General features: G+C 36.4%; 1 protein-coding gene across 1 annotated transcript in view; it reads left to right on the forward strand.

Moving 5' to 3' along the window:
- The first annotated feature begins 4,957 nt into the window (after positions 1-4,957).
- Positions 4,958-24,268, forward strand: part of LOC134750683 (octopamine receptor beta-2R-like) — an 86,177-nt gene continuing 66,866 nt past the window's right edge. Inside the window, exon 1 of the mRNA XM_063685919.1 lies at positions 4,958-4,987. The gene's annotated coding sequence lies outside the window, so the exon portion shown is untranslated. The remainder of the gene's footprint in view (positions 4,988-24,268) is intronic.

The following is a 24,268-nucleotide window of genomic DNA, read 5'->3' on the forward strand; positions in this document are numbered from 1 at the left end:
CTCATCATAACTCTTAAGAGCCTGACTTTTGTCGGTGGAGTAACCGCCACTCCGTTCTTCTTTCTGCCACTGTTTTGAGCTCCTGATACGTCACTACGTTGATTTTCTGTTTGGCTTGGTCCAAAAACGCACGTCTCTGTCATTATGAGTCTAGGTTATACAAAATTGACTTACAGGCCAATTCGAACGTAACTGATATCAGAATGACAGTTATAGTGCATTTAGCTCGTACTTGTTCGTATATGTATTGGCGCGGGCTAGACGCACTAAAGTCTACAACTAAATACAAATATCATTCTGATGTCAGTGCACATTTCAATTGGCCTATGTATTTTGACGTACTAAAAAAATGGGCTTTGCGAGGATAAAATTGCAGCTTAACCTACGGTTAAAAATAATACTGTTGAGGCATGTAGGCATTGAGTTCGACTTTTATTCAATTATGTACGTTTTTACAGCACCGCTCGGACACGCCAAAATTTCGCCGTGGAAAAACAAAGCAATATCGAGTTGCTTTTGTTTTATGCGTGGCTTTGCCGGACATACATTGAGTGCGACGTGTGATATCTGTTTTAACCGGGAACAGGTAATCAGTGGTTTTGTGTTATCCATTTATATGGAAGTACAAACTAATTACTATCATATTAAATGTAACGGCTTTGACAGCGAGCCAGTTAAATCTTTAAGGTAACATTTGAATGTCAACTGCGTCAGCTGTATTACTGTTGCGGTCGTTGTTGCCGCCGCTGTATCTTGCGATTTCTTGATATAATGAGTGACGATATGAACATCATAATCACGTCAGTAATGAGGCGGAAAACGTCAATCCTCAAGGAAATTGACAGATACAACGCCAGCAATCGCGACAGTAATGCAGGTGCAGTTGTCATACGATCGTTTTTTATACACTCCATATTACAATATTTTATTGAAAAGTTGCAATAAAATGAAATGAAATATATTTTTTTTCAGGCAACTATTGGAACATTGATACATACCTTAAAACTAGCATACATATTATTATAAAACATTCCTTTATTCAAGTAAACAATATCTAAATTTATACAGACATAAAAATACAATCACTAAAAAGCAGTTCGCAACCCCGCAGTGTCATGGGGCCAGCCGCGGAAGCGCCGGAACTTTACACTCTTCGGCCAAAACTCCTCCTTGATGAATAAATACGGCTTGGAATCTTATAGTTATTATATTATAATAGTTACTAAAGTATTTATTTACATGTAACACAATCTCCGATGTATTATAGCCCGAGTTTATAAATTGGATCCGATTTCCTAAACGCGTTTACTATTGAGCAAATACAAAAAGTAATAAGTGATTTTTCCATTTTATCAATAACATTCTTCTGTCATGTTTCAATAACTTTAAAACTTTAAAATATACTTTATAACTTTAAAATGTTATAGAAAAAATATAAACAATAAAATTATATAATATAATCGTTAGTACACGTTAAATGTAATTTTCGATAAATTTTAGATTGACACCTTATAAAAAATTCAAAATCAAACAACACTAGTTGTTTGATTTCATTTGATTAAAACACCCAGGAGACTCGAACATATAATTTTATTTTATAACGGGTCACTCACATTTGTCGACTCGAATTACGTAAGTGACCCGATATTAAATAATTTGAATATATCTGACTTTTCATTAAAATGACAAGGTCGTTATTAATTATTTTTAAATTCAAGTTCATTTTTAACCTTAACGGCCTTAGCCTAGTCGGTAGAGACCCTACCTACGGAGCAGGAGGTCCCGGGTTCGAATCCTGGTAAAGGCGTTTATTTGTGTGTTCACTACTAATATTGGTTCCTGAGTTCGTCTCGTTTTGTAACATCGGCCCTTGAATTTTAAGAGCCCTTATTATGTACCTGTTGCACAAAATACTATTTTGGACGTTGGCTTGTAAATATGTTTGTGTACTCAACTGTAAGTACTTTTACGTTATACTTATTATATTGACCCTTTTATATTGACGATACATTATGGTATCTACACAAATTCATCTATCATGATATAATTGCCCTAAATATCCGTCCTCACGCTACTTTCGCCACTGGTAGTGCCAGCTAAGCCAGATTTCCTTCACAGTGCAGAAATGTAAACAATGACAGTACTGTAACCAAGCAATCTAGAAAAACGACTTTTAGAAATAATGTTAGATGGAAGACTTTCTAGTTTTTTTTTTATCTTAAATTATATGAAATTAATCAACAGCATATTTATTAATAACAATAAAATAATAGTTAAAATATGAAGCATGCTTCTACTAATACTGTTATAATATTGGGTCATAAAATGCAAAATTTAAATTCATAAACCTCTCATTCAAATTTTAAAACCAGTGTGTTCTATGTTATAAAATAAGTTTCGTGTTTTATCCTTTACCATAAGTACCAACTATGAAGGTAAAACAATTAAAAATAATTGTTTTTTCCTAGCTAGCTTTGCAACATGTCTTCTTTCATAAGTATTTATCAAATCTGCTTTCCGAATTCAAAAAATTCAAAAAGGTGAATATATAGGCCATAATGAGCAACTTTTATTATGGGACCAACCCCGAAATCGCGAAAAAAAATGGACTCCTATACGAAATATCAACATCAGACCAGCCAAAATGTATAAAACAGCCAATTTTTTTTTGCGATTTCGGGGTTGATTCCATAGTAAAAGATGCTCAGTATGACCTATACCTATATTCATCCAGTGAATTATTGCAGGAGACTAAAAAAAATACCACAACTGACTGAACCCCAGCTGAACGTTAATTTTAAATATTTAACATAATGGGTGTACTTTTATTAATTTTGTATCTAGTGATGTATTTGATGTGACAAAAAGATGGAAGTTAAGAAACTGCTTTATTCTTTAATTGTAATTGCTGTTTACATAGCGTGGGAAACTCAGTATAATTATGTTCATAACGTATACGTTTTATGACATAGAAAGTGTTAGGACTGTTTGTGTAATATATCTTATCTATTAATGAATATAGTATAAATCTAAAATGTCTTATGTCTACATGCATAATTTTTTTGAAAATAGGTAATCTGTCTATTAATAGTATGACAATTTGACTTCTTCCCCTGTATCATCAATTTAATCAATCAAACCTCAATAAGTTTACTCTTATATGGTACAGAACACAGAACTATAACTATCCCCCAATTTATATCAAAATCGAAAAAAATTGGCAAAAATTTTAGCGGCTGCCAGCGTGATCCTTTTATTAGGGTCCCTTCCCAAAGGGTACAAACGGGACCCTATTACTAAGACTCCACTGTCCGTGAGTCCGTCTATCCGTCTGTCCGTCTGTGTCACCAGGCTGTATCTCAAAACCGTGATAGCTACAATAAAATAAATATTGAAGTACACACAACAAACGTGATTTTTTTCCGTTTTTTGCGTAATTGTTGCGGAACCCTTCGTGCGCCAGTCCGACTCGCACTTGGCCTGTTTTTTTACATCGTTTTAGTAAGGTTTGTTTATAGTTTTCTCCGCTTGCATTCAAATATATTGCACATTTTTGGAATTTTGTGTATCCTTTTTTTACCAAACGTTACAAAACTCGGTAGATTGAAATTGAATCGAATACCTACAGTTAGTTTAAAATGAAAATGCAGAACTCGATAGATTTTTACAATATAAATGTTTTTACTAAAATCGCGACAGAAAGGTATCATTGGATTAGATTACGGTTTTTATATTTTTCAAATACCAGAATATTTTATTAACCTTTCCGTCGATAAAGGTACCAATGCAATTAAAGTTATACGGCTAGCTTAATTAAGTAGGTAGACCTTTCTTTCAATTACATACAATGTTTATTAATTTTATTATTATATTATACTTAGTGTAGGTTAAGCTTTATTTGGATTAATTGTAGTTTTTTTAAATATTATATAATTGAAGGTTTTGTTTCGTTAGGTGTAAATTGTAGCATTTTAAAACCATTTTTTATTGTAGCATAAAAAAAAAAATTAAATCATTATGAATTGAATTATTTTAAAACGGGTCACTCACGTATTATTAAGTCGAATAGCTCAACATGTTACATTATGACATTATGATGTGACATTATGTATTGATTTAATCTTGTAGGTACGTAAAAAAATGTAATGTTCAATGATTAATTGTAGGTACATGTAAATAAATTACCAAATGTAGGGGTCTCGGCCCCCAATACGATTTCGTACCTTTTGGCGTCCAGACCCTTGCCCCGTGAGTCCGAACGCGTCTACACTATTTAATGAATTGTCTTAAAGAATAGCAGAAGTCACGTAAAGCTGGCAGCTTCCTCGTACAAAGAATAAGCATTGCAATACAGCGAGGAAATGCTGCCAGCATCTACGGCACCATGGCGCAGGGGAATAGTTTTTACACTTAGTTAGTTTTATTTATTTTTAGATTTAGTTTTTAAGTTTTATAGGTTAGTTATTTAATTCTGTTTTATTTATAGGTGTGTATATACTAACAACTGAAAAAAGAATTTTCATGATCGGTCCAGAAATGACGGAGATATGGAGTATAAAAGATTTAAAAAAACAAAACCGAATTGATAACCTCCTTTTGAGATTTGGAAGTCGGTTAAAAATGAGGCGTTGACTGACCGTAAGTGACCCGTTTGAATACAGTCATATGTGAGTGTAGGAAGATTTGTAATTCAATATTTGAGTAGTTTTACAGTATATTTACCTAGCCCCAAAATCCTATATTCATTTAGAACTGTATTTACGACGTATCTATCAGAACCGTAAGCACATTTATGATGCAAAATCCATTCGAAATTCACTGCAAATAGCTTTTACGTGGGTTTCATGCAAAACGGCTTGGTTAAAGGTAACTTTAGCTATTTTATTATTATTGCAGGGCAATTTGAACCTTAAATGTTTGGTGATAAAGGTGATTTTATGGGATTTCTTTGCATTGGTTTCAGATTGCCGACATATTTGGAAAAAAGGTAATGATTAATAACCATATTCCACTAACCCCGGGGTTAACCGGTTCTTGGAGTTACCATGGTTACCAGTACAATTTGACACTGGGCTAATGGTATAATCGCTTAACCCTGGGTTAGTGAAATTGTGCAAGAGGCGCTTAGAAGTGTAACTTCCTGCCAGTTACTGTATATTAAGTATCCGTCGCTAGGTAAACCTAGGTACAAATTTTACAGAAGACGAACAAGACAAAACCAACAGGTAATAAAGTGGATCAAATGGAATCGCGTGGCTCAGAACACTGCATTGCGTCACGTCATGACACCTTTACAACGACACAAAAGCAAAAAGGCTTAACAGCAAAACTAACCTAGCGTTCTGCTGCTACTAAAAGGTTTAAGAGAAAAGAAAGCAGCGTTTTGTTAAATATCCAGAGTTGTTATGTCGGATTTTGTTATGAATTTAAATAGAATTAAACCTTAATTATACATAATATTGTCTTCGGTTACCGCGATAGATACTCATGAAATAAAACTATGAAAACGGATTATATCGCGTATATTGAATTTATAATACATCCCGACGTTTCGAACTCTTTACAGCGTTCGTGGTCAACGGGTGACACCGGGTTTTCATAGTTTTATTTCTTAATTATACATTTTGTTAATAAAACTTCCGTGAGACACAAACATTAAATATATTTAAAACGGGTCACTCACGTATTTGAAGTCGAAAAACGCTCGACTTAAAATACGTGAGTGACCCATTTTCAATATATGTATTTAATAATAAAACCTTAAAAACGTATATACATTGACCTTGACTTGGTTGACTAATAAATAATGCCGTGCAGCATTAAGTCCGCCTTTTGTCCCTGTATATTTTTTACTGTGCAATAAAGTTTAAATAAATAAATACATACAATAATAACAATTTGAAAAGCTAAAAATCATTTAGGGCAATTTTCTGTTGCGTCGCTTTGTTTCGGTGTTACATTATTATGTCTGACCATACCCTAACGGGTGAATAGATTTAAATTATACCAAAGATAGATATAACTCCGTAATAGATGTTTACAGTCTAAGGAAAAAACGTGCCTCGAAAATCAAGAAAATTTGATTCTCGTTCAGAGGGCGCCACTAGTTTTGGCCCACTTTCGTATAGATGGCGTTGACTGTTTCGTTTGTTATTTAACAATTTTAACGCATATCAGTGAAAGAACATGGGTCAAAATCATAAAAATAATTAATGAATTTAAAAAAAATATATTTATCTATATTTAAATACATTTTATCGTATTTTTATAAATCATAATTTTTAGTTTTAAAGTGTGTCGACATATGGCAGTGAATTTACTGGGGTTACAAAATTTACTATGACAGTACCGCTCTAGTATAAGTTACTCTATGATTATACTAAACTTCTTTTAGGCTTAGAACAAAATCGGCTATGAATCATATGTCAATGTTTTCCATGTAACAGCAGATTTCGCGATATATACGGGTGATAGTATACCTTACACACGACCATATAATAACTGATTACAAAAGGGATTTTTGTTTCTATTTCGTAGCTCGTTATCAAATTTAATTAGGAAATGGGACAAAGGGATACTCACTACTCAGGTAGTATCTAAAAGCCGCGTTCTAACGTTCTATACATAACAGATCAGTACCTTGATAAATCCATTCAGTGCATTGGCTCACAAATCTGGATCTAAAAGGAATTAGCCGTTAAACATTTTTAAAGTACTTACGTCACTTTAATACTGAACGCGTTAGACAGTACAGCCACAACACAAAAAAGTAGATTGATGTAGAACATGTTAAGGACATACGATGTTTTGAAATAGTACACGGGGATCAATCCATTTGATTCAGCTTTGCATGTTCGAGTGAGTTTTTAGATTGGAACGCGCGAGTTTGAGTTAGGCTTACACTAGATTATTGAATAAATAGCTACAGGGTGTGCTAGCTAAATAATAGATACACATGCATAATTGTATATCTTTGTGCAATGATGATGCTGTCCTGACCGATTTCGGCCACAGAGACTGTGTGCTCTGGAGTAGGCAATTTCTAATTCGCGTTATTAGCGTGTAGCTGATCCGCTCTCTGGTGTGCCCTTAGGTGGCTCACGTACCCTATCTTCTTGCTAAATACTCGAGCGCATTTTGGGCACTTAAATAAATAAATAGGTACAGAAGATTCGCTCTCCAACAAAACGATTATATTACGACAGATATGACGCGCTAGGTGGCGCAAGCGCGAGCAGGCGTCCGATCCGTAGCGGTGCGCGGGAACTAGTATGGTTAGACACCAAAATTGGTGTGGGCCGCATGTACTTGTAGCGACGCGACGAAATCGCGGAGTGAGCCACGCCTGGTGCTAGTTAGGATGAAGAGCTCTAGAGCGGCAAACTGCCATTTCCTCTAACGCAGCGTACTACGTAGACGAACAACTCGCGAACGCGAAGCGGCGCGGGGTGAATCAATCCTTTGATATCTATAGAAGTGTCCTATGTGGGCCATCTCGTTGCGAACGCGAACGCCTTGGGCCCGCCGCGCCGCGCCGCGCCGCTTCGCTTCTGCGTTCGCGAGTGTTCGCCTAAAGACGCAGCGTAATATAACTAACATGCCCTTTTGTATTTCATAAAAATCATCAACCGTGTAAGCTTCACTCGATTAGAAAAGAGTGTCAACGTACGAATTCGTTGGAACAAAGGTAGGCAAAAGAAATGTGCTGAGAAAAGGGGCGGTACGGGTTAAATGGGCCGGAAAGGCAAGGATGTAAAATGTTAAGGGAAGTGCGTGGTTTGCTTTTTTCTGTTTGCGATTTGGGTACATAATTATTATTTGGGTATATTGTTCCACATTTGACATGTGATGATTTTGACATTAAAGAATTAGAATTGACTTGGTACCTAGTTCCTAAATAATATTTTTTATAGTTATTTTCAATTATTGAGCTAGAAGTAGATACCTACTTACAACAAAAGCAGGTGTAGAGCGTTTTAATAACAAAACTGCCATGAGACTCAGATATTTTTAACATCATATTGAGCAATTTCGATTAAAAAACGTGAGTGACCCATTTTAATATAGGTATTCAATGGCAATTTGACAGTAGAGAAAATTAGCAATTTTGGCCCTCATTTCTTGCCGATGTTTTTCTTTGATGCAAATAATTTAACGAAGACAATAATAGACTGACATTGGAAAAAAATTTCAGCAAGCGCATAAATTGTCAAAGCGACAAAAAGCAAGAACTCAACTAAAGAAATGTATGAAAATCCATTACTGGCGCGCCTCGCATTCGCGTAATAGTGTTTCGCAGCCTTTTATTACGAACGTAATGACAATATTTCCAGGAATGTTTGAAAAATAGATAACTATACAGGTTTCAAAAATAACAAACTCAAACAAGCTCTGGCTTGCCCAACAGCAAACACACCACAAATAAAAATAAACAAAACTTAAAGAAACAACAGAAAGTAACAAAGTTAGTGCTTCTTAAAGCTATTCGTCGAAGATTTTTTTTAGATCCCCAATGCTCTACTTCACGATTCCTAACTTTTGCATAAACAGCGCCCCCACACATCGATTCTTTTTACTCTAATTTATTCCGATTTTATACCGCCGCCTTCCCCGATAGCAAAGACAAGGATATTATAATGACTGTCAATAGCAGAAGTCTATTTTATTTAACTCGCAATGTTTGTAAGTAGATAACTATGTAAGTTACTAACTTGGCTTCAAAATTTGCGAAGCATGAGATCCCCGAAAACGAGAGCACAAATGGAGGCAAATAAGTTATTTGCCTCCATTTGTGCTCTCGTGTTAATTTTTTTGTGTATCTTGTGTATTTTTTTTCTAAATTATTTTTTGAATTATTAATTTTGATTTACATCTTTGATTATTTTAGAACATTATTATTATTTTGTATTATTTATTTGAATTTTTTTCATTAATAATAATTTAATTGTTTTTACTTTTTGTATACTAATATAGACTAAGGCATTGTTAGAAACAATTTTTTTATAGGCCCCAGGCCTGAATTAAACAAATATTTAATTTAATAAGTATCATGATCATATTATTTCATATTTCATATTTACTCAACATTACATGTCATGTGCATTACAAAAGATGTTAGTTACCTGTAACTAACATCTTTTGTTACACGTAACACGTAATTATCTCGCGTCACCTTCATTGAAGGGTATGGTGTGAACTGGATTTAAAAGGAGCAGAAATGTCCTCGTTACCTCTCCTAGGTACTACATACGACGCGATATACAGCAAAGATAAGCGCACGTATTAATGGAGAGATTGTCTTTATTTTTCACTAGTCCCCGCCCAATACCTACCGAGTGAAAAAGTTTAAAAAAGCGCGTTGCAAAAGTTAGCATTCCTTTTATAAAATAAAGGTAAAATTTTTAGTAAAAATCTCAGTGGAAAGAGTAGTATTTGTGATAAATTAATTGGTGCCTTCAAAGTCTTTTGCAGACTTTTCGACGATGTTACAATATTTTTACTTTTACTGAGAATATTTAAAGTCGGTATCGAAATATGCCTGAGTTAATATTTTTTTACAGGACTGAATTTGTCAGGAAAGTACTTTGGAATTGATTATTCAATTGTAAGGTATATAGTTGGTTTGATAATTTTCATTTATTTCGTATATTGAATTTTACGTAGGAGTGCAATTTGAAAGTATATATTAAATTCATTATTATTATTATATTATGAAATAATTAAATATCATATCATATCATATATTTAGTCGTGCCAGCTGCATTGCTGAGTGGAGACCATTTCGGCTTCACATCTCTATTTCTACTGTTTTGTTTATCTTTGTCTTGTATTTGCTATATATGTGTTGTATTTATGTGTTGTCTGAATAAATGATTTCTATTCTATTCTATTATAAATTATGGAATATCAATTACACGATTTTATTTATTTACGGTATGTACACGGTGTTACCTATAATATGGTTTGATCATTTAGATAACTTTAATCAGATGTACCTGGCTCTATTTTTGACAATAATATTGTAGCTAGAGTCTAACCAAGAAAAGTCGGCAGAGATTTTGACAGCACACGCTAAGCAGGTGTTATTTTAAACGTTAAACTTCTAACAAAACACATACATATTAGTGAGACACAGACATATTAAATATATTAATAACGAGTCACTCACGTGTTTTAAGTAGACTTAAAACACGTGAGTGACCCGTTATTAATATATTTAATATCTTAAACTTCTATGAAATTATGACGCATAAATAACACTGGCACTGCGTGTGCTGTCAAAATCTCTGCAGGCTTTTCTTGGTCTAACTTTCCAATATATGGAAGCTCTTATAATATTTCACCGAAAAAGCAATATACGACCTATTCTTTAATAATGTGTTCTAAAAATTACGAGGCTGGATCGGATTCCTTCAAAGTCGCACCCATAGGTAATAAGATGGTAGAGAGGCGAATGCGCTGGTTCGGGCACGTGATGAGAAGGGATGAAGAGTACCCAGTTAAAAAGGCTTTAGCAATCCCGGAAAAGAGAAAAGGCGGAGGGCGCCCCCTAGCTACGTGTTGGCAACCGTATCCAAAGACCTGGAACGGGCTCAGCTTGAAACGCAAACAACCCAGGACAGGCGATCCTGGCACCTAAGGACGAGGAGAGCCGACCCCAAATGAAGGGATAAGTATAGGAAGAAGAAGAAAAAGAGAATGTGTCCTAAAAATTGATTTAAAACATAGACGTGTTAGCAACTCAGGTTTGAAGTTTATTAAGCCAATTTTCACATATAGCTACTAGTAATATATATGCGTTATAAATCATGTTAACCCCTAACGTTCTGCGACTGCATTCGGAAACGAATCATTATTTCTTAATCCAATATAAATATAAAATATTCATTCATTTTAAAGTCATTTTGTCTTTCCTAGTCTGACATCGTCTGACCTATACTTGCCGCAAAACTAACTGGTGACTGAGATTATAAATAATCATAATAATATCTCCTTTACCCTTGTTAAAACCAACCAAGAGTGAAAGAGAATACTTTATGACCAGACTCGCCACTTATTTTTGCGGATAGTATAGTGGTATAATTTTATATTATGATAGGGCTTAGGCCGCGGCATGGACGCGGCGTTTTCGAGAAATTTGGCTTGTGTCAATCATGTGTTTCAATTGTCCCCGTTCCACCCTACTGTACATAACACTACTCAATCAAGTTCTACGAGTAGAGCCTGTAGTGTTGGCCGCACGTTTATTGCAATTAACAATTAACGAGTACAAATTGAACCGTAAACCGTAACGGACGGTTACAATTGACTGTTCAATTTTTTTTTTGTTTTTTTTATTGGGAAAAAAAAAACAGATACAGGCCAGTGACAATACACAGATAAGATTATAAAATGATAGGTTTAGCATGCATCCTAACACAATTTGTACTGGTTAATGGTTAATTGCATTAACGTTTCGGTCAACACTGAGAGCTAGCAAACATACAGAACCAATACGTTTTCAGCTTCATTATGATACGCCGAATGAACATTAGAGAATGAGGCCTGACCGTGCATATTTTAATTAAATTAAACATTGGATCAACGTTAATTAAGTGTTTTAAAAGATACCACAGCTCGTTGTTTTCCATGAAACTATTAAAATATGGCTTTTGGTTTCACTGCAGTAATAATTATTAATTTGGTGCACAACGATTCGCGCAAAATTTTGTACTTAATATGCTCATAAAGTTATATTATAAGTAGAAATTTAATACGGCAGATATTTTGACGCGATATATTGTTGCTAAGTTTGCACGCCTAGTGTGACATTACAGTGCAGTGTGGCGATGCCTTTAGAGTAGACAAACTAACAAATTCATATATGTTGTCTTCAGTTACCGCAATAGTTATTCATTAAATATGGAAACGTATTAAATCGTGTTTAATGAATATAAAAAAAAATAAAAATAGCCACAACCGAATACAGAACCTCCTCCTTCTATAAAATTGAAGTCGGTTAAAAATATATCCTGATGTGTGGAACCCGTTTGTAGTCAACGGCTGACTGAGGTAAAATATATATTTATTTACCTCTATCAAAATTAGAATGTGCAAAACCTCCCACATACAAAAATAATAAATCAAAAACTATAAATTGTAAGGGTGGTTATACATTTTGTAGATTAATTAAAGATATCGTAAATTGAAATAAATATCATATACGAAGGAAAAAATGACCAAAGCCTCCAGTGTCCAGAGCTGGAATCGAACCAGCGTACCCCGTTTACCGGACAAGTGCCTGAACCGCTCGGCTATCCGGCCACGGTGGCATGGGTCGAAATTTCCAAGTATATGACTATTCCCGAAGGCTTGTACTTGAAAAACCACAAATTAAAATATTTTTATAGAAAATAATTTAATTTGTTCTTAGAGTATATCGTAAATACCTCAATATAAAGGTATATACTCGTCTTTTATATAATATAGGTAGGTAAAGCGAAATTTGCCTTCATTTACCTGAAAACTTAAAGGAAAAATGTAGGTATTTTACAGTACATATGGTGCTACTTTATCGCACTAGTGCGGGAATGAGCACTTTTCGTGCATAAATGTCGAAAGTTTAAAGGGCCATATGTACTGTAAAACGTTGTACGATACACGTGCGAAAAGGTAATTCGCAACTCGTGTCGATTTAAAACACTCCCTGCGGTCGTGTTTTAATTTATCGCCACTCGTTTCGAATTTCCTCTTTTCCGCACTTGTATCGTAAATAACTATTCTGGCGTTATTCCATATACTAATAATTATATTATTATTAATTTAGCTATTGAATGAATCCTTAAAGGACATTCAATAATAATTAATTAGCAGCAAAAGGCATTCGTGCAAAAAGAAAAAATACTGTCATAGAACGCGTGAGATTCTACATATGTCTGTCAATCGATATGCCATATTTAGCTCAAGAAATGGAGCGTATAATTATGTGTTTCTGGCTGGGTAACTTTTATAATAAGTTCTGTTTACAACAAGAATTTATTTCATCACAATAGTTCAGAAAGGCTCTCTTCATTCTTTACAAATAGTGGGGAAAATAGCATTTTATCCTCAGCAGTGCAAAACACTTTTGAAATTCGATGGTATCGTAACATCAACTTTTTAACTTGAATAAAGGGCTCTATATAGAAGTGACATTTTATATTCCAAGAAGTACCTAAGGGTCCTTTAGCCCTCCATAGCTTTGCACACCCATTAAAACCTATTTTATTGAATTGATACATTCTTAAAAACGACATTATGTGATGACACAATCAACAAAACACAAAACAACATTAACACAAAACGACATTATGTATTATGTGGTGACCTAATTGTAACGCATTCTGGCAAATAAACATGTCTCTTTTATTCTATTCTGTTTTTGTGTAAGCGTTTACTGTCGTTTTTAAGAATTTATTAATTCAATAAATGGGTTTTCATGGGCGGACGAAGTAAACTTGTAAGGGGCTAAGGCTAAACTACCCCGTCCTTACGGTAATAGTAATAAATAAATAGTAATTCGAAGACAATTCGTTTTGTTAAACAAACTTAATCGTAGCCGACCGAACGTTCATTTCGCTTTGACTTGACCGTACAATGTATTAGTGTGAGGGCATTTTCTATGAAAAGGGACCTTATTGTCGATGGCACTTACGCCGCACAGCGTCGCGCGGCATTGTATTTACATCGGAACATCGTTTATAATGGCGTAAGCGCCATCGATAATAAGGTCCCTTTTTATAGAAAATACCACAAATGACAGCTAACTGGGGGCCTTGATAAGAATGGATACCAATCGTTTACTTTGTAGCAAACGAAACACTAATGTCTCTCTGCCGCACTTATATGGAAAGTGATAGAGACATTTCCGTTTCCTTTCAGTTCTTTATTTGCTTTCTTAAAATACAAGTATCATGCAAAATTGTTTACAATGCATGTGCCCGAAAAGTGCGTTTTCTACGGAGCCATATCATGCGGAAAGTACTACTTTTCCGCACTAGTGCTTTTTGTTTTCAATTTTTTTTTACAGTACAAATGGTGCTACTTTCTCGCACTAGTGCGGAAAAGAGCACTTTTCCGCACTAGTGCTTTTTGTTTTAAATTTTTTAATAATTAAATTTATTTGCCATGATATGTCAAATAAGTTTAATTATTAAACTCGCTCGCTTTGCTCGCTCGTGAATAAAATTCCACTCGTCGGAAATCTTACACTTTCCGCACTTGTTGCATAAATAGCTATTACAATAAAATAACTTAGCCTAAATCATGCATAACATTCAAAATGAAATTCAGAGTAACATAAATTGACAAAAAGCCTGATCAATGTCCTAGCTAACGTACTCGTAAAGATGTCACATTTAATAATATTGATACTTAGATTTTACAAAATTAAAGATAAATTAATTATACACTCAAAATAGATGAACTAATAATAAAATAAAGCTATTTAATAACTATATAATCATAACTAACTTAGCGGTTTCACTCACGTATTTTTAGTCACTCGCGCGACATGTTTCGGAGAGCCTGGCTACCGCTACTCACTCATGCAGTGTTAGTGTTTGAAAATGGAGACCTAGGCTCTCCGAAACATGTCGCGCGAGTGACTAAAAATACGTGAGTGAAACCGCTAAGTCAGTTAAGTTAATATGTCTCATGATAGTTTAAATTCGATAACTACATAATCATATTAAATAAAATGTCAAAAGCACTAATTAGTCATTTACAATTTACCAAAATACTCATCGAGACTGCAAAAAGGCCTCGTAGCCATTCTTGGAGAATACTTTCTGGTCTTTAGACTCTTTAATTTCATCTGGTAGATGGTTAAATACTTTTATTGCTGTATAATTGATGCTTTTTTACACACTTTTATTTAACTTCACTGCGTATATACCTACCTATGTATATATATAATTATAGTGCTTCAAATCTTGTAACTAAATTCAGTTGAAATTTGGAGTACTGTCGTTTTCCGGTGATAATGCAATAATATGCTAACATGGAGGTGTTCTGATGATGCATCCGGTAGGTAGCCAAAGGAACTCCTCGATGGAAAAACACAAACACATCAAATTTAGGCTCATTATAAAGGTCTCAAGAAGTACTCGATAGACATGCAACGAAAAGAAGTACAGTCAGCAATAAAAGCGTGTCACAAAAAAATTTTCCCCTCACTAGCTCGGAAAGTTGTTGTTTATCCTTCAATACAAGCGGGGAAAAACGCGTTTTATCCACTAGTGGGGAAAGTAATTTGACCTTGGATGGAGCGTGTTTAAGTAGCTTGACAGATAACAAAACGTAAAACGCTCATGATAATGGTTCGTTCGATATTAAATATCATTTAATAAATGGTTTGAGAATCTAATAAAAAATACCAAATTTAGCTTTATTTAATGATTTTAAGTCTTAAACCTTAAAATTCCATAAGAAACGTTTGTTTTTTTATAATGATGTTAAATATAATTCTGAACGCACAAGTTGAGTCGATGCAATTTCAAAACGCATCGTTGACATTTCATACATCAGAAATGTCAACATTGTCAACAAATTTTTTACTTAAAACCTTTTCTCACCGACTCGCGTAAAAATACACAACTTGCAGAGTTTTCTGTTATAATATCGTAAAGAAATGAGTGATTCCAGTGATGAAGATGATCTAACGCCTGTGGATGTTGCACTTTCCTCGCTATAGTGAGGTGAAAAGTTTTGTGTTATACACGGGCGCAAATGTATTTTACTTCTCGTGTGTTGAAACACTCGCTACGCTCAGGATTCTATATTAGAACCACTCGCTTCGCTCGTGGTTCACCTATAGAATCCTTTCGCTTGCTCGTGTTTCAATTCTACACTCGCGGGTAAAATACAACTTTGCACCCTTGTATAACAAATAACTATTTTTTGACAGTTACTTGTTTGCTTTTCCTTTCCTGAGAGACATACCCTGTTAGTACGTCAACGTGAATTTCCTAAACGAAATTTCATATTAAAGCCCATTTTTACATAAACAATAAATTTAATAATGTTCAGACGTGAATTACAGACGTAATTTCAAATGTTTTAAGCTAACAACATCCTTTTATACGTGTATTACAGCGATTCAAGTTACAACTTTACACACACACAATAAAGTAGATTTTTCAATGACATGTTTTGGAGAAAGGAGGTTGTTAAAATTATATAGAGTGGTCCGAAAACGCTGTTTTCCCTGAGGGAACGTATCCCTGTCAACACGGATTATTAATTGTTTAGGCGGGAGTTTAGTTATTATTTATTATGCCGTTTGTGTATTCGAATGGGAAATTTGAAGTTTCATCGTGAATTTTAATTGTCCAGGGAATTTATTTTGAGTAACAGTTAATTACTGTGACTGAAATTACAAATAGTAGGTTTCTAATTGAGATGACGATTTATCTCAAATTGTATTGATCATAAAATGATAACTTTGCGTGTATCAAATTTATATTTATTTCTTATATTTTCTATTTTAGTTATTTATGTATTTTTGTCATGTTTCGACTCGTACTAACAAACGACTCTATAACTGTTGTGGAATACATTTTAAACAATAATAAAACACTATAGGTATTTCTTAAAGTATGTACAATTAAGAAATTTTCTTTCTGCGACATCCTAATTTAACCTCTATTGAACAGTGAGAATAGAGGTGAAATTCGGATGTCATCTGCAGCTGCATTACTTTTGCAACATTACTAAACATAACTACCACGTATATTGTCAAAAGAAGAAACCAAAGTCTTTAAACATACATCAATTTACATTAATATTAAATCGTTTTACGGTTTAGACTCACTTGTTTTAGTCACTCGCGCGACATGTTTCGGAGAGCCTAGGTCTCCTTTAGCCTTCAGAGGCAGTTTTCGTTACGCAGCCACTAGGTGTTGGAACAACATCCCACCTCCTATCAGAAACCTGCAAAGCATTCATAGTTTTAAAACAACTTTAAAAAAGTTTATGCTTAAACATCAATTTAACGAGGAATGCCTCAAACTTGAGACAAGCTACATTTAGATTCAATATAGATTATTATATTTACATAAGTGTATTAAGTATGTACTTACTGCCTTTTTTGTCCCTTCCGCAACCGCCACTCGCTCTCATTTTTATTATTTAACGAATTGTTGTTTATTTTTATTTTTGCATCTTGTTTGTTTTAATTAATCTTGACGTGTCTTTTATTATTTGTTTTATACTGTGTTAGTATTCTTAGAACTGCACTAGTTCATGGCCCCGACGGAAGATCAGCGCTAGCCCAGCCAGGCTAGCACCATGCTGAGTCGGGACCATTTCGTGGCTTATATTATTTATGTTGTGTTTCCTATGTACGTGTTTTCCTCTTTTTTGCCACGAATAAACGCTATCTATCTATCTATCTTTCTCAAGCACTAATAGTGCGAGCAGCGTTCACGACGACCGTGTGTTGCGTACTGCCGCTGCCGCGCGCGCGCCGAGAAAACCGGTTGGGGCAGGTCTTGCGCTATCGTTGTAGGCGGGCACAGTGGTGTGTTTGGGTTTGGGTCACCTAACACTTGTAGCGCCACACAGCACGAACTCACTATGTCCACTACACTGTCACAACACTCACCGGCATTCTGCTGAGGAATCACAGGCTTCCATGCTGGCGGCACAGCCCAGCCGCTATCCCGATTGAAATTAGGGCGCCGCCCAATCTCGATCGCTTCACGTATTTTACGTGGTACGTAGCATTTTTCTCGTACCAGTAATCTCGCCTTGTCAAACCGAAGATAGTGCGACGCGCCTGTATCTAGAGCGTGCTCTGCCACTGCGGAGTTGCTGCATTCCATCTTCTTAACACTCCGTATGTGTTCTAACAGTCTAGTGGACACGTTGCGTCCGGTTTCTCATGAATGATTTAATATTAGTATGTCTCACAACAGTTTAAATTCAATTTACATTAAAATTAACTAAAAAGTAAACTAAACTAAAACCAAGTCACAACAATACATCGACATTGTACATAATAATAAATTACCCTAAAATTAACTATAAACTAAACTAAATTAAAACTAAACTAAAAAAAAGACACACCTAGAACCTAGTCAAACCACTCGTCCCGCGCCCGTCCAGACGCAAAGGTGTCCATCACGCTCGCCGCGTTGCCACGCTGGACCGCGACAGACAGCCTCTGCATCAGGAATGACCCGGAACGAGGGTCATGACCTCTCTCCCTCAAACGCTGCCCCAATTCGCCCAAGAAAATTTTGGCCTTGGCACACCAACACCCAGCTACCACGTTAGTACTGTCTGTCAATTCCCGTGTAAAAATGAGTGATGGATTAAACGACATAAACACAACATAAAAATGAGTGATGGATTAAACGACATAATCACAACATAAAAATGAGTGATGGATTAAACGACATAATCACAACATAAAAATGAGTGATGGATTAAACGACATAATCACAACATAAAAATGAGTGATGGATTAAACGACATAATCACAACATAAAAATGAGTGATGGATTAAACGACATAATCATAACGACATAAATTGACAGATACGGCGAACACATTTTTTTATTTAATCTGTTTATCTGACACCGGCTGCATGTTTGAGCCGTTTGGTGTGGAGACGCTTGGGCCGTGGGGTCAAGGTCAATATAAGGAGTTGGCCAAGCGGCTAATAGACGCAACGGGTGACCGGAAGGCTGGAGCATACCTCGCCCAACGCATCGGCGTTGCCGTTCAGCGCGGCAACGCCACCAGCCTTCTGGGCACCCTACCGGACGGCACAGACCTGGGGCCAATTTTTTATTTATAGGACTTTTTAGGTAGTTTTAGTTTAGTTTGTTTAGTTCGTAGTTTAATTTATTTTTGTTAGTTTTAATTTGTTTTTAGGTTTATAGGTTAATTTTAATAATAGTTTATAAGTTTTGTTATTGTTTTTTATTTATTCAATAAAAATCTGTTTATTCCGTTACATCAACACTGCTACAGTAATGTCGCAACAGTAAGCAACTGTAGCAGACATCCGTCTTTTGCGGCTCTCATATATTACATTTATTGCTGTGATCAGTCACGAAGTAAATTTTTACTTCTAATAGTAAAACTAATAGGAAACAGTTGGCAACGCCATTGTGAATATTTCATACATTTTTCCAATTAATTTTAAGTTTATTTTTATTATCTCAAACACACCACTCGAACGCACCTATTATATATTTATACCTGGCAACATACATTCCTATCCCCCCACTCCCCGCATTCAACCGCCAGTGCCACCTAAACCTATCACCGCGCGCGAGCCTAAAAATTGGCTCATCTAAATAAACTCAAAATCATGTGAAAAAGTACTCCATGGACATCATGCCCTGTGAATTGTGAACTCAATAAAGTGTGGATGTGCCGAAAAGAAGAAACTCAAAACTGGAGTCGGCAGGTCATCAAGTGTCGAAGGTTGGTCATCCCGTCCTCTCCAAACAGTACTGCCGTGTCAGACGTATCTCTGCTATCTCAAAAAACACAGTTTTGAGTAAATCGACTTTAAAGTTTTTGGTGAGCGTGAAAACTAATAAACTCATATATTTCGTGAGTTTTTTGAGTTAAGTCATTTTTAATATGTGTTTTGTGTTTCACTAGACATGAAGAATAATATTTCTTTACTTTTTTTTTGTAAAAGTACATAGTTTTTGAAATAAACGCATAAACATAGTTTGGCGTAACCACTGTTTCATACATTTGGTGGTTGCGCGTAACTATGTTAACTTAAAGTTAGATGAAATCGTTGTATGAGCGCTCATAATATTTCGCGCGTCTGACACGGCAGAGTAAGAAGATAAAATTTGTAGATTCGACTCTGGACCAAGGTTTTATTTCCTGTCCGGAAAAAGTAGTTCCATTTTTATTTCGCCGCTAGCAAACGGATCGGAAACACACCTGCAACATAAATAATAGAAGTCAGTAACAACGTTCTTTCTGGCCGAACTAGTGATGTGCTTTATTTACAAAATCATCATCATCATCTCCCTCGCGTTGTCCCGGCTTTTTGCCACGGCTCATGGGAGCCTGGCAAAAAGCCTTACAAACTCGGGACCCCTAGAGTTAGCACGGTACGCTTATTACCATGCCTGTCACGTTCTAACAAGTATGTGAGTGCGAAAGTGACGGACTTAGTGATAGGGGAAACCATGCTGCGCGGGCTAGTTAGTTAGTTAGTTAGTTTTGCTGGGCATTTTCCGCAACTCGACATCCAATGTGCCTATTTTGCGTGAAACGAGGTAGCGCTACTCTAACCACCCCAGCTCCTCTACGAAACCTAGCAAGGTCTTCAGGTTGCTAGTTGCCTCCTTTAGTGTGCATGGATTCCCTAGGTATTTGCTCCTATATACTTCTACCTGTTTACCCTTATTAAATAGATATATTAAAACGGGTCACTTACGTGTGTGAAGTCGAAAAACCGGACAAGTGCGAGTCGGACTCGCCCACCGAGGGTTCCGTACTTTTTAGTATTTATTGTTGTAGCGGCAACAGAAATACATCATCTGTGAAAATTTCAACTGTCTAGCTATCACGGTTCATGAGATATAGCCTGGTGACAGACAGACGGACAGACGGACAGAGGAGTCTCAGTAATAGGGTCCCGTTTTTACCCTTTGGGTATGGAACCCTAAAATCGTTCGACATGTTTCACTCCTGACATCACGACGTCACCGCTTCTCAACACAAACGTAGTCCCCATTTTCGTCGTTGGACATTTGAATGTGTCGCAATCATAAATTGATACATAAATGTTCATGACTAAAATGATCATAATTATATCGTATGGAAATGATTGATTTTTTTGTTAAAAATGCTTCTTAAGGGGCACCCATTACCAGTCCGCCGGACGATATCGGCCTCTAAGTTAAAACAAAAATTTGGCGGTTCCGAACAACTGGCAGGCCGATATCGTCCGGCGCGGCGGACTGGCAATGGGTGGGCCCATTTACTATCATAGCCGACGATATTGACAGTCCATAAATTGGCAAACACACAAGTCACACAACACTTCACTATCCTATCGTATTGTGCTCAAAAACGATCCCGCATTGCCGCATTGGACATTGCGACACATTTTAAATTACCTATAGCCCGACCCGTGACCTGTCGCAGAGAACAGGAGTAGCAGAAACTCTTCTTTTTTTAACTAGTAGGTATTATATATTTTCACCAAACCAGCTGGCAAAGGCTCTCTTGATTGTTTAAAAACCGACGAGAAAGTTGCATTTTATCCACATGTGGGGCAAAGTAATCAAATGCATATTTTGAGTTGTTTCTTTATATTGGCTGGTAGAATTGACTTTTAAATGATGATTTCAAATGATAAGTAATACCATTCATGTTGAATCGATTTGCTTTGATTTTGTTTGATATTTTACAGTTAAGTAGTATTTTCCTTGTGTTGGTATGGTGAAAAGTATTGTTTTTCACTCGGTGGCAAAATTTGTTCAACCCTCTTGCCTTGAAACCCTCGCAACGCTCAAAATTCCATTTTTCGGACCACTCGCTACGCTCTTGGTTTAATTTTGGAATCTTTCGCTTGCTCGGGTACCAATAATAGCACAACAACTTTGCCCCCTTGTAAAACAAATAACTATATTTTACCTACTTCGAAGACTAGTAGAGCATATTCACAAAAGTTACATTCATAAATTCATAATTTAGGTACAAATGCGAACTTATCCCGATAATGGACCCGGGTATGTCCTCAAACTGCGTCCGGACCCGGATATGTCCTTAAACTACGTCCAAAAGAGAGGTATGGGCACTGTGAATGACATCTCGCTTTATGTGGTAGGGCACAGGACAGCGGATGTCATTCCAGATCTAGAGCAGAGCCCAACTGGGGAAGTACCTCCACCTTACAGAAAACCGCAGCCTAATAACACTAGACCCTCACCAAGACTCATAGTGTTGTGTTCCTGCCGGTGAGTAAGGTTGCCAGAGCTCAACGAGGAAGAGGAGTGTTAGGGTCGGCAACGCGCGTGTAATATCTCCGGTGTTGCAGGCGTCCATAGGCAACGGTAACTGCTTACTATCAGGCGGGCCGTATGCTTGATTGCCACCGACGTGGTATAAAAAAAAAAGGTCTTTCTGTTATTTATTCTTTTTGTAAATCACACCGTTGCACAATGGGACAGTAGGTATTTTTATTTTGTCTAACGCCAAAGTTCTCTGAAGCATGTTTTCTGTGCCACTGCTATCGTGAGGTGGTGCAATTTATATCAGACTTGATACTTTTGTACTAAACCTAAAAAGCCCTAAGTTCCCGATATTGTTCACGCCATTCTGAGACATATGCGTATTACTTTAAGAAGTATAATGGCTTATAATAGGAAGTGTATCTGTGTCATTGGTTCTGAGATTGAGAGAATATTAAAAAAAAGTAACATTGCAATGGATCTTATTATTTGAGGTGGCGTTTTCACAATGGTAAAGTAAATGTGGGCTGCCATTGTCCAGCCGCCATCAGATATATCGGAGCGGCCAAGGTGCTCACAAATATCTGAACACGCCTCTATTGTCAAGGCACTAGAATGCGTGTTTAGATTTTTTGAGCGTGTCGGCCGCTCCGATATATCTGATGGCGATTGTTCAGCGTTATTGACTTTTAAATTTAACACAAGGTAAGATACGTAGGTATTTACCTTATTCTTAAAACTTATTTCTGAACTTACTCTCCTTTTTCACGGTTAAAATTATTAAATATATACTTGATTAAAAGAAAATCCATTTATTTACATACAAGATATATACAGTGGTACTACGTAAACGAAATTAATAACTAAATCTAAAATAGGCCCTTGAAGCATTGTACCAAGGATGCTGGCGGCATTTCCTCGCTGTATCGCAATGCAGATACGTTGTGCGAGGAAGCCGCCAGCTCTTCTGTCACCAGTTACGTCAACCAGACGCTTCGCGATTTCAAATAAGTAAATTCATCACAAAACTTCCGTGAGACATAGACATATTAAATATATTAATAACGGGTCACTCACGTGTTTTAAGTTGAAAACGCTCGACATGTTTCACTCCGTACCGAGCTCAAGCTCCTGATGACGCTCCTCGGTACGGAGTGAAACATGTCGAGCGTTTTCGACTTAAAACACGTGAGTGACCCGTTATTAATATATTTAATAAGTAAATTCATTATTAAATAAAAACAGAAATACCTATTTGCAAAATTGCAGTGCGACGTTCCTGCTGACTTACTGACACAACTGTCAAATTTTCTAAAATGTCGCGCTGCATAACTGCTTTATTAAGGATGACTAACACTAGACCGGGCCATTTTTAGGGTTCCGTACCCAAAGGGTAAAAACGGGACCCTATTACTAAGACTCCGCTGTCCGTCTGTCTGTCACCAGCCTGTATCTCATGAACCGTGATAGCTAGACAGTTGAAATTTTCACAGATGATGTATTTCTGTTGCCGCTATAACAACAAATACTAAAAAGTACGGAACCGTCGGTGTGCGAGTCCGACTTGCACTTGGCCGGTTTTTTTTTTATGACGGCTGATCGGTGATCACGTTGTGCTTTTCAAAACGAAGCGCCAGAAGCTTCGGCCCGGCCCCGGCCCGGTCTAGCGTGAGTCATCCCTAAATGCTGCTGCAGTTACCATCCGAATGTAATCTAAACTTTGAAAGGAATGCTATGAAAAATACTTCCTTATCTTAACTTTTGAAGTAAAACTTCTTTAGACGCGACTAGAGGGTAACTCAGAATTTTTCTGACGGAAGTAACGCTCAGTAGTGACACACGCACAATAGGACACACGTCAAAGTGCCAACATAGCGATAAACGTCATCGTCAAACAAGTTTTACTTTAATCGCGCGTAAAGATTACACGCACTGTAAAAAAAATATCAGCACTGAAAACGAGAAAAAAAGTTTTAAGTAGCCCATGTTTTACGTTGGACAACTAAATTCTAAAACAACTACTGGAACAGTATTATAAGGAAAAAAAACTCATTTAATTGATTTGCAAGATCGAAGTGATCCCATAAAGGATGACTCACGTTAGACCGGGCCGGAGCTTCCGGCGCTTATTTTTCTATGACATGACAGGTGATCACGTGATGTTTTCCATAGGAAACGAAGCGCCGGTAGCTCCGGCCCGGTCACGGCCCGGTCTAACGTGAGTCATCCTTTAGTGTTCCGTTTGTCAAAACAAAGTTTTGCACGGAACACTGAGAATATGGAGTTATTCATAAGCGCGCTACAAA

This window comes from Cydia strobilella, chromosome 20 (genome assembly GCF_947568885.1).
Source record: "Cydia strobilella chromosome 20, ilCydStro3.1, whole genome shotgun sequence".
Classification (NCBI taxonomy): domain Eukaryota; kingdom Metazoa; phylum Arthropoda; class Insecta; order Lepidoptera; family Tortricidae; genus Cydia; species Cydia strobilella.